The sequence below is a fragment of the Aegilops tauschii genome, chromosome 1 (genome assembly GCF_002575655.3).
Source record: "Aegilops tauschii subsp. strangulata cultivar AL8/78 chromosome 1, Aet v6.0, whole genome shotgun sequence".
In the NCBI taxonomy this organism is placed as follows: Eukaryota; Viridiplantae; Streptophyta; class Magnoliopsida; order Poales; family Poaceae; genus Aegilops; species Aegilops tauschii.
The window spans coordinates 454,036,520-454,049,015 of NC_053035.3; the positions used below are offsets into that span (position 1 = coordinate 454,036,520).

Below are 12,496 nucleotides of genomic sequence, written 5' to 3' on the forward strand. Positions count from 1 at the left end.
CTACATGCTTCTTTTGGCCTCCGAATTGATTATTGTTTTATTTGAAATGCCTACAGATTTGCGACCTCTGCATTTTCTATTTATGTTTATATTGTTTTTATTTGGGATCTCGAGTGTTGGACCATGGTTCTATGGAAAGAATTTGTTTACATGACACCTAAAATTCATAAACAACATTAAATTTATTTCTAAGGCTGATCTTCATATGAAAATCACATCAACATCGTGTTTTAGGCCTACAGTAATTCAATGTCTCCTCTCTTTCATCTTTCTGATGATAGTGTATAAGTTGTAATGATTGTCTTAGATCATAAGGAAGTGATTAGAATGAAATCAAACTACAAGTAACCTCCATTAACAAGAACGTGTTAATGTTCGTTGTTGCATTGCCGAAGAGTTCTTCACTTTATGGTCATTACTTCTTCTAATACTAAATCCAATAATTTTTAGCGTGCCTGTTATAAAATAAATAAGCTTCCTCTTTTGAGAAAAGTTTCATGCCAAAAATTTGGTATCCTTTCATCGATGTAATTTGATTCAGTTTCTTGCACATCATATATCAAATATGATTCGATCTAGTTAATACATAGATGTGGCTATCACATCTGCATTGCGAGTTGGGAAGTTTTCGCAAGGCCGATTCAAAAAAAGAAATACAAGAATTAGTATGTCACAAGTTTTCAGATGAATTGCAATCATTTTGACTTTGAATGTTTACACAGTTTTGGCTGCTTGGCATTTCTCTATGGTTGCGGAGGAAATGAGGCAGAAAAATCAGCCAATGGATAAATTATTTTTGGGAATATTCATTTAATGAAGTGCACAAGATAGTTATATCTTGCTCGATTTACTTTAAGTTGTGATTAACTTTAGTGATAGGATGATCTATATGTTAAAATGATGTTCATTTTTGGTATGTAGATTCTTCCAAACAATGTTGCAAACACTCTGTCTTAAAAGGTAACCATAGAAAGAGTTCTCAGATGCAACAATGATTAAGATTTTCTCAAATGTGCCTTTTGACTTGGCAGCAGCCGCACAGTATGAGGTTTTCCTTTTAATCCTGTTTTCTTGTCCGTTATATGCACTTTATGAGTTCGAAATTTCACGTATGTTGCTACTAATCATATTGCCTGTTAGTCTATGAACTCAAGAGGGGAAAATTAGGTATGGGTCTGTCTGCACTCCCCACATTTGTTTGGTATAGTTTGTCAATGAAATTCCATAAATCATAAATGTGTCTTGCAATCATATTAGTTTCGAATTGCAGGATGCGAAAAGTCTTGCCACAATCGGTTCAAAATGAAGAATTAAGAATTTGGATGTAATTCATCGTGAAAAATGGAACAAATTTCCTAGTTTTTTTGCATGAGATTCGTCATCGGCAACTTGGTTCCCCGGATCAGTCCTGAAAGAAGCCATCGAGGGATGGGAGATTCCTTCACTATGAATTGGAGAGATTTGTCTATGCTCTGCTCTAGTTAAGCCAGTATTGATTGACCTGTCTCCCATCTACATTTGCATTAGTGGTGGGTCTAGATCTTGGCACATGTTGTGCATTTTGTGGATGTGATGAAATATTTCCTCCATTTTTGCTTTTTGTTTTAGTGTTGTTAGAATTTACGGAAGGGAATCGGCATACACCTATATTCTTATTTTACACAAAATCACGAGAGGGGTGGAGGGGCACTACCATGCGATGGATGCCACGTGCATTGGTGGTACCAATGATCGCATGCCTGGGCGTAGGAAATCCATGTCCACTCCATTTGCCTTGTGCGTGAGTACCAAGGCTGTGAGACCAATGAGAGGGGAGGGGGCGTACAAAATCCGAACCAAAAATTTAGCTAACCACCACACGCGTTTCTCTCGTCATTGATCATAAAATCCTCCGTATAATATCAGTTGATGCGCCAGCGGTGCATGATTAATGTCGTGATCCTCCGCACCGACGTGTCGTCACAGGGTTGTTCGTCCGTATCGTATCACCAGATATGAATTGATTCGAATTGGATTGAAGAAATCAAAGGGGGACCGAACCACCTAAGACTCAAGATGTACAGACCCTTTATAAGCACCTCGCCGCGTCGCTTTCCACGCATCTGAACACAACTACACAGACACCACGCAAAAGTGCACACATACAGTGAGACAGGTACACAGCAGAAGCCATGTCGCCGCCAGGCAGCGGCCGTGAGAAGGTGGACTCGAAGGCGGCGGTGAAGCCCCTGATGTTGAAGATCAAGGTGGTGGGCCAGGAGAAGGGTCCGCCACACCATGAGGATGACCAACAAGCTCCAGGTACTCATGGACGTGTGGTACCACAAGGTTCCCGACGTGACATATGGCACGGCATCTTCCTCTACGATGGCATGCGGGTGCGTGGAAATATGACCCCGGTGGACCTTGAGATGGAGGATGGGGACATGCTCGATTTCTTTGAACATATGGATGGCGGAGCCGGACCATTCATTATTGGATCTATGTAGTATGTCGATCGATGTTCGCGCACTAGGCAGAGTTGTTGTAACTTAAAGCATATGTCTCTTGCAGAATTTGTATTGCTAGATCTTATTTCGAGGAAATTTCTGATGTGAGCGGCTCAAAATATTAGATTCTTTGAATTAGTTTCGCTCATGTATTATCATTACTATCTGCTTGTTTGGGAGTGCTCATTAGTATCTGTTTTGTCATATGTTTGAACAGTGGTTTCTTTTATGGTGAGTTATTTGAATCAAAACAAATGTTGTGTGTAATTTTGCTTTTATTTATTTTGTTTTATTCTTATTGCTATTTTGTTTGCCTGTCGTTCTTGTTCCGCTAGTGTTTTATACGTTACTTACAAAAGTAGTATCAACTAAATTTTTGTATTCATACTGTATATGCATAGAGAAGTACCATATTGATGTCTTTCTAAGATTTTCAGTGTTTAGCCAATAGCTTTTGTATTTGGTCCACCTGCACCTTTTTATTTGTTCTATGACTTTTTGATTCAACTAAGGAGGGGCTCTTGGATTCAAATTATTTTTATACATGTTTTGCATGATTTTAATCATGCGAAGATTTTTTGATGTGAGCTATTTTGATCGTAGGATTTGTTCCTTTTGTATAACTAGTAAATGAGTACGTGCAATGCACGTTGATATTTTGATATTTGACAGAATATTAATTAAATGTTGATATTTTTGGTAGAATATTAATTACATGTTGATATTATGTAGAATATTAGTTGCATATTAATTATGTAATTAGCGCGAAATTTTGATATTTGATATGCTATTAATTGCACGCTAAAGATTGTTGTTTATGTATCCATACATGTATTTAAGTTTTCGGTCAATACACTTCTAACATGAATAGTATCTATTTATCATGAACGGAAAATATGATAATAACTAATTTATTATTGTCTCTAAAGGAATATTCCCAACACCAGACCCTTGCTATCCCGCAGCTAGAGCCCGCCGCTGCGCCTCCGTGCCCCTCACCAGCGCACAGCACCGCCGAACACGATTGACCCGTGCCAACCAATTTCGCGCGGGATGTGAAGGAGCCCCGCAGCCACAAGCGCTGGCGGGCTTTGCCCGTCTGCGTGGCCTAGTGGCGGCGAGGGACGGAAGGGAGGATGGGGGCTCGAGCCGGCGGCTAGGGTTTGCCCCCCAGTCGCCTCATGGGAGCGACGCGGGAGGGAGGGAATCTCGTGGAAGATGTACTAAGATTTTTGGGATTCAACCAGTTGTTAAATTGTGTAAATGCGTGGATAGTTTGATGTTTGACAGAGTGAGGATCTGGATTGACAGTACTACCTCCATCGTGGTTTATTGGTCCCCTTTATAATTTGTGCCAAATGTTGACCAAAATTTTAACTAATACTAGTATAATGCCCGTGCGTTGCCATGGGCTAACAAAATATGTGTACAAAGGAAAATGTCATATGACATGAGAGTCATAGACTAATCACTTGGGATGATATCTCATGGTCCTGAAGTGGTAGATAAACGCATCTCCTCCTCGCCCCCCCCCCCTCTTCTCGGCGACCACGTGGCACTCTACTTCCTTCCACGATCCTTTCTCCTCCGTGTCTTCTTCCTCAGACTCCACCTTGCACGATAGTACTAAGTGTCTTGTCGAAATCCGGTTGGCCATCTCTCATAAATATAATAAAAAGAGCTACCAGATGTCTAGCGAGAGATGAACGTGCATTCAGTTTTCAAGATAAACTCTTTCTAACTTCTATAAAGATTGTCACACGGGTACATTCCAGACACTAAAATGCGATGGTACTTCAATAATACAATATTCAAAATGCAATTCTAGTCGTCAACCCATGTGACTGCACGCGCTTTCTCTGAAAGTACATTTGTATTGAAACATATTCTCTAGGTAGTAGCTTAAGAAATTAGAAATATATGTTGTGCAAAAATGTTAGAAATACTGGATATCATCTCAATAGGACACCTTTTCTTTCATGAATTGGATTATCAATAAGAGAGTAAATTGACATCCATATTATGCTAGCTTGCTGGTCTATTTCTATATACATTAACAGGAACAACAAAGAAGCATATTTGAAAATCAAATATGTGATTCCTCGAATAGTATGAACCATGACATCGATCTAGCCCCGCACGGATTTGGCTTCATCCTCGACGTCTTGATGGCGGATCTGAAGCTGTGTTCGGACCGTCTAGATCTGGTATAGGGGGTCTTGCTTGTGTGCGGGTCAGCCATGGCTAGGGGCTCTGTGCAGGAGGTGGGTTGAAGATGGAGTTGCAACAGCGCGACAGCTGGGCTGGCCGGTTGCGTGCTCGTGGCATGCTACTGGTGGTAGCAGGCGAGGAGTGACTCACGTATCCGAGGCGGCGGCCTCGTCCATGGTGGGCAGGCATTGCCTTGTGGCGGGTGGCGGGCGCGAATGCTGGATGTCCTTCCTGGTTGCGCGGGCGGCATGGATTGGGTTCGTACTTTGGTGACGACCCTTCTCCTCTATCGCTCATGTATCTATGTCAGCCTATAATGTGGTTTTTCGTGGGTGATGGTGTTGTAAATCTTGCGGTGAACTTGGCATGGGTGGTTCGCCGTGCTTGGTTTCTCCCCCTTCGTCATTGTGTCATCTCCTCTGCGATAGATAATGTAAAAAAGTGATGTGCAGTTTAGTGAACAGATTAAGTAGCTAACCGAGTGATAAAATGTGCCAAATTGTCACATAAGTAAATGTTGCATAAGAGCATCTCCAATAGATGGTCCAAATGTAAAAGTAACTAACTTTTGGACCGTCTGAGGCAAAAAAACGCAGCTCCAACAGACGGTCCATATGTAAAAAAAATTGGACCGCGGCCTCCTCGTGATGTAAAATACAACACCTCGCGGTGCAAATTTATATCACGAGGTGCATCTAGTCCAAAACCAGCCACCATCCGCGAATGCCCAACCGCCAGTTCCTTTCCTTTCCCGCCCGCCTGCCCGCGACCTCCCGCACGTCCACCGCCGCCGCGCCGCCTCCACACCCCGCCGCCGCCCTGCCGCACGCCGCCCGCATCAGATCCGGCCGCGCCCCGCCATTAACTGAAAAGATATACAATGGGATTACACCTACTTAGTAATTCAGCAAGAAGGCGTGTTTGTGTAATACAGCAAGAAGGCATGTTGATGTATTATAATGTTAACGCCTACTTAGTTCATGAATTTGGCCACTACATTATAAATTGGATACTTCATTAGCGGCATAACACAATGGAAAGTACGTCTCATCGTAATAAGATGTAAAATGAACACCAAAGAATCTAAGCTTCTGACATATTGAGCGATAAAAGTCATGCTATGAGTACAAATTGTATTTTTCAAATTAGGCATGCAGATCGCATATTGTATGATCTAGCTATCACCTTTGCTATACAAAAATGTTATCTACGTTGGAATCAACATGTAAAGAAAAGACGAAAAAGAGAAATGAAGTGGGAAAAGAAGGGCACGACAAGGGCCCTTAGACATAATATTTTTGTGCGTGCGTGTTCTGTGTGATTTGATGTGATTGATCTATGGGCGAAATTCCAACAATATATGGGTACTAAGGTACAGGGTAATTATTTAACACTAAGATTGCAAGAAAAAGGACAATACCTTGTCCATATTTCTCTCTAATCTATGCAACCATCAGAATGTCACAGATTATAGACCACGTAATGTTCTGAAGTAGCATCATCAGATCTCTTATCCAAGCGACACAGATCAAGAACATTTATCTTCAGTAGTATGGGACTGGCGTTTTGGCTCCCAGGTGAACAGTAACGCGAAAAACAATATTAAATATTTTCAAAAAATTCTGAATTTTTTGGTACATGATTGTATTAGTGTCGCAAACATACATGACAATTTTCATGCGACGGCAGTGTTTCGTCGGCAAAACAAACAAATTTGGGATGACATTTTTGGGTAACTTTTGGTGTTCGATTTGTTTTTTTTGTACAAGCCGATTTTTTTTTATCTTTTTGCCTCAAAATTTGCAGGTAGCATTTGGATGTGACTAAGTACGCCAAAAAAATTGTATTGTTTTTTTTTCATTTAAAAAAATTGGCCCCGGGAGCCAGCCGAAAATCTACAACCAGTACATCTCTCCTTTGTTGAAGACATCTCACCATGCAAACCTGAAGTATATTACAGATGAAGAGTAGAATAACTCATATAATATAAAATGATTTGCTAGCTACTATGAGAATGATGAGTTGTTTGCAGCACTGCATCTTCTCCTGAACATTGCTATCTCTTTAATTCAGTAATGTATGTAAGTCAAAAGTGTAAGACATAAAACCTACAGAGTTCTCGTTGACAAGCATCACACAATATACCTTCAGAGTTCTGATTGACAAGCATCGTCAGGTGCCCAACCTTCAGTCAAGATGACAATATGGCATTATCTTCTCTCAACTACAGTCCTTCCTATTCTTGTTCCTCCTAGCCTACTCGTGCACCACATCACCCAGTCATGTGGTTGACCCTACCTGTCCACCTGTAAAGTGGGTTGTGGTCAAAACCTGCCAGACGGCGTCATCACACACGCTGGTCCGGTGTTCCCATGCCGACAATGCCCTAACATGACAATTTTTTGCATGATCTTCAGGTAGCATCACCGGCCAGGATATCGTGGCTACGTTCCTGGCAACAAAGGAGGCTAAGATTGAAGAGGATTTCACTGATGTGGTTATAAGAAACAAAAACGAAAGAAGCAATGGTCCTGCAAATGAACAAAAGCACGAACACCTCACTCCTCTCTTTGGCAGTGAAGAAAGATCTTAGCATCCTACAGTAAGCTCCTCTCTTCCTCTCTGTGAGCAGATACTGTAAGTTAGAAACTTTGGAGATATTCACTCAACTAAAGAAGCTATAAATTAAGATAATCATGAACATATTGAGGTGATACATAGTTTGTGCAACGCACACACAATAAATAATCATGAAATCAACAGTCTAGAAAATATGACTGAATGATTATGCCAATAAGACAACAACAAATGCAGAAGAATTCTGACCAACAAATAATTAAGAAAACTGACCACCAGTTAATAAAGATAAGGCTAGGAGATAAACATTGATAAAATATTAATAGTTACTTCTGGAAATATAGAAATAGCATTGTAATCAGTGTGTTGAAGAAATATAAACAAAATGCATGTTTACGTGTCAGTGGCTATCCAATCAGCTATCTTATGTGTGCGTCTGTTGCTAGTCAATCCACCTTTTCAATCTACCCTGCTACCCAGGTTTGATAGCTCCTGAGGCAAGCCAGCTTTGCTGCGTGTGCATTTTGCCATCAGCCACACTGATTTCAGAAATATACTCGTTTCAGATCTCTTCATAACTTATAGGCATTTCAGGTATCATGAACATGTTTTAGAATGTCATGTGTAGAAAGTAAAAACTATTAAAAAAAGAGGATTAATTATCTATCGATAGTCCTTTTTACTGTTATATGACTAAGGTTTTTTTTTCAATCCACACGGGAAAATATATTGCTCCAGCGATTCTCAAAGTACATTGTCTACCATGGTTTTAATCAACCTGCTGTCAAACCGATTGCATATATTGTTTGCCATGGTTTTATTCTCCACTTGATCAAAAAAAGCATTCATTCTCCATTAAAATCGAAATATGAACCTAATCAATCTCACAAGACAACCAGGGCCGGCCCTAGGCCTAGGCAAAGAGTGCGACTTCCTAGGGCCCAGCCACGGGAGGGGCCCATAGCTTATATTCTTATGTTCTGTGTAGATATTACAGAGCCAGCCGTTGATACCTTTTCTCTAAAAAAAAACGCACGGACGCTTCGTTCTTTCTTCTTTCTTCCCCTACTTTCATCCCCCACATGGATTACCACAAGTCTCAAAGAAGGCAGGGGCCCAACGATGCTAATTTAATGATTTTTCTAGGTGTATCACCACCTTAATCTCTCTCTTTGTTATCAAATGGATTTGTTCGGTTGCACACTTGCACTAGGGCCTCAGAATTGCCAGGGCCGGCCCTGAAGACAACTCAGTACGCTGAATAAATCAAGATTAATACAAGCACTAATACAGAGCCGGACAGTCTACCAAAAATTAATGACAATGATGGGAGAGGACTGAGATTGACGCACCTGTGATGGTGTCCTCGATGGAACAAAGAGAGTCCTGAAGTTTGGGATGTTGGCCTTCCACGCATCCTCATACATCTCCTACGCCTCATGCTGAAGCCGCCGCCTTGCCTTGGATCGGCCGACGAGACGAGCGTGGTGGTGCCGAGCATGACCCGCCACAGCGTGCTGTTGATGACGAAGCCGTCGCGCCGATGAGCACCATGTAGTTGCGCCGTGACCTGCAGCCAAGTCTTCCCGGTACTGCGCCACAACGCCGTGGTGAAGAAACGAGGGGAGGGGGTGGGAGGGTAAGGGAGGAGGGGGGAGCGAAGGGCGCCGGCGGCGGCAGGTGGCGCAGAAACACGTGTAGGTGCAGATGGCGGCGTCCAGCCATGCGAGGCGTGGGGCGGCGGGCGGAAGCGTCGAGGCGCAGGAGTGAGGGCCGCGGGGGAGATTTTCGTTCCTGAGATGCAAGGTGGGGGATCGTCCGCATCCCCTTTTTCCTTTTTAACGAGGGATGGAGATACGCGGGGGGCGATCAATAATAAAGGCGAAAGAAAGGAAACCAAATATTTGATCGATCGATATCTTGGGAACAATACGAAGCGAAACGACAATGTACGATTAGGAAAGGTAACAATCGATGCGTTAGGAAAGTTAGAATTTTGATGAATTGATTTTCATGAAAATAAGGTTTTATTGTTGAGATGGATGAAGTTAGAAGGCACAACTCTTTGTACCCTCCTTTTACTTTCTGTTCTTTAGATTAAATAAAGTAAAAATAGTATTTTCTGTCTGTTTTCTGAATTATCCGTGCAATAAAAAAATACTCCGAAAATAAAACTTCTCCAAATGCCCCGAAATTGAAATATGATTTTCTCTAGAATATTTGAGAATATCTGGCACTGAGAACACATCAGCGGAGCAAACACCTGGCCACGAGGGTCCAGGGCGCGCCCACACCCCCTGGGCGTGCCCCCTGCCTCGTGGGCCCATGGTGGCTCCCCTCCACTTATTCCAGCAACCACTTACTCCTTCTTCCTCCCAAAAAATCACCCAACCAGCTCAAGCACGAGTTCTAGCTCATTTTGCTGCGATTTTCGATCTCCTAGCTCAAAGCCCCACTCACAAAACTGCTTTGGGAGATTGTTCTTCGGTATGTGACTCCTCCAATGGTCCAATTAATTTTTGTTCTAGTGCTTTATTCATTGCAAATTTTTGCTGCCTAGGTGACCCTGTTCTTGAGCTTGCATGACAAATTTATATGGTCCCAAGTAATTCTAATGCATGATATAGTCTCTAGGCACTTGTGGGAGTAGTTGGTATTAATTTTGTTGAGTTTGGTTCACTTTATTTGAAGTTACTAAAAATTTCAGAAATTTTTCAGAGGAAGAAATATGTTTAGGAAAATGTACCAAGGTGGTTCTTCAAGGAAGCAAGGACCCAGGCCCGCAATACACGATGCGGACGATGAACCACCGAGGGAAGCTCAAGTGCGGCCTTGTGAATGGCCGTCAGACGATTTCATGGTCCAAGCAGGAATTAAGGAGGAATTTGATGCATATGTGCTTTGTGAGAAGGGCTGAATTCGAGGGCTTCATGCTAGATAAGTGCCCTCAATACTATCATCTAACTGATTCCTTTGTGAGAAGGTTCAAATTTTCATCTTCACGTAAATTCTCACACTGCCCTATTTGATATCTATGGCCAATCTTACACTATGGACTTAAAGGATTTTAATACTGCTTGCAAACTTCCACAATGGGGTAGTGCTAGTGAACCTCGCAAATATGAGCTTAGAGATTTTCTTGCTAGTATTACAGTGGGGGAGTCTAGAGATATAACACAAGCTACCATAGGGAGCATTCATTTTCCTGCTATACATTATTTTGCTCTCTTCATAGGTAGGTGCATAAATGGTAAGGATGAAGCATGTCACATGTGTGTCCCTGACCTTAGTGTTCTCAGGAGTGCTGTTTTAGGAGATAAACACTATAACTTGGGGGCCATTGCTGCACGGAGGTTGCATAATAATGGTTTAAGTGGAGACCTTTTGGGGGAATTTATGCAACCCGTGTGGCTAATTTTCTTGGGATACCCATACATGAGAGTAATATGGAATTGCCTCCCACTTATCTAGGATATGAGGCTATGGTTCGCCATCATTTTATTGAAAGGAATGAACAACCTCTCCAGTACCCACTAATGTTTGACAGGCGCAGCATTTTCCATGTTGCTCTTCCTGCTCCTACTTTCTTTGACTTTCAGACAAAAGGGAGATTTATTATAACCAGGGAGGAGGCGAACGAGTATAAGAGGAGGACGGAGACGGCTCGTCTCCAAGCGGCAGCTCATGAGGCAATAGCTGCTGCATCATAGTATATGACCCCAACTACAACTTTGATCCATGGGCATAGACCAACTTAGGCCAAAAGCCTAAGCTTGGGGGAGTAAGTATTTCTCATCGATATTACATTCATATTCACACACTCATGCTAGTTGTCGGTGCTCATACTTTTTCACTGTAATATCCATGCTAGTTTATTTTCCTTTTTTATGCTTTCTTCTTGTGTGTTCGAAAAACCTTAAGAAAAATAAAAAAATTAGTTGTAGCTTTTAGCTAGTTTACTTTTCATGCTTGTAGTGGTAATAATTAAAAGAAAACCCAAAAAAATTCTTGTTCTTCTTTTGCTTGTTGGGAGCTTTTCCGTGTAAATAGTTTTATTTCTTTTCTTTCCTTTGGGGGTCGATAGGAGAAGACCATAATGAAAATGTTGAAGTGGCTCATTGTTGATTTAACCGAGAGCCCATATTACCTTGTCTTCTCCTTTGTATTAAATGCTTGCAGATTCCAGCTTAGTCCAAAGCACGTGCACTATTATTATTATCATTGTTCAGTCGTGCAAGTGAAAGGCAATTATGATGATATATGATGGACTGATTGAGATGAGAGAAGCTGGTATGAACTCGACCTCTCTTGTTTTTGTAAATATGATTAGTTCATCGTTCCTGATTCAGCCTATTATGAAGAAACATATTTGCAATGACAATTAGAGATTATAGTTGCTTATGCCATGCTTAATTTGCTAAGAGTTTATAATGGTTTATCTTGCGTGCCAACATGCTATTAAAATGGTTGTGATGTGGTATAGTACGGTGGTATCCTCCTTTGAATGATTCAAGTGGCTTGACTTGGCACATGTTCGCGCATGTAGTTGAAACAAAATCAACATAGCCTCCACGATATTTATGTTCATGGTGGATTATATCCTACTCATGCTTGCACTCAATGTTTATTAATTTTAATGCATATTCATGACTATTGTCGCTCTCTAGTTGGTCGCTTCCCAGTCTCTTTCTAGCCTTCACTTGTACTAAGCGGGAATACTGTTTGTGCATCCAATCCCTTAAACCCCAAAGTTACTCCATATGAGTCCACCATACCTTCCTATATGCGGTATCTACCTGCCGTTCCAAGTAAATTTGTATGTGCCAAACTCTAAACCTTCAAATGAAATTCTGTTTTGCATGCTCGAATAGCTCATGTATCAACTAGGGATGTCTGTATCTTCCATGCTAGGTGGGTTATTCTCAACAGGAGTGGACTTCGCTCCTCACTCACGAGAAAATGGCTGGTCACCGGGATGCCCAGTCCCATGCTTTAAGCAAATCAAATCAAAATAATTGCACACAAAACTCCCCAAGGATTGTTGTTAGTTGGAGGCACCCGTTGTTTCGGGCAAGCCATGGATTGATGCTTGTTGGTGGAGGGGGAGTATAAACTTTACCATTCTGTTTGGGAACCGCCTATAATGTGAGTAGCATGGAAGATATCGAGATCTCTCGGTTGTTATGTTGACAATAAAAGTATGTCGCTCAAAATATTAT

General features: G+C 41.6%; 1 pseudogene; it reads left to right on the top strand.

The window, feature by feature from the left end:
• The first annotated feature begins 2,131 nt into the window (after window positions 1-2,131).
• Window positions 2,132-2,681, top strand: LOC141042542 (small ubiquitin-related modifier 1-like; annotated as a pseudogene).
• The last annotated feature ends 9,815 nt before the right edge of the window (window positions 2,682-12,496 follow it).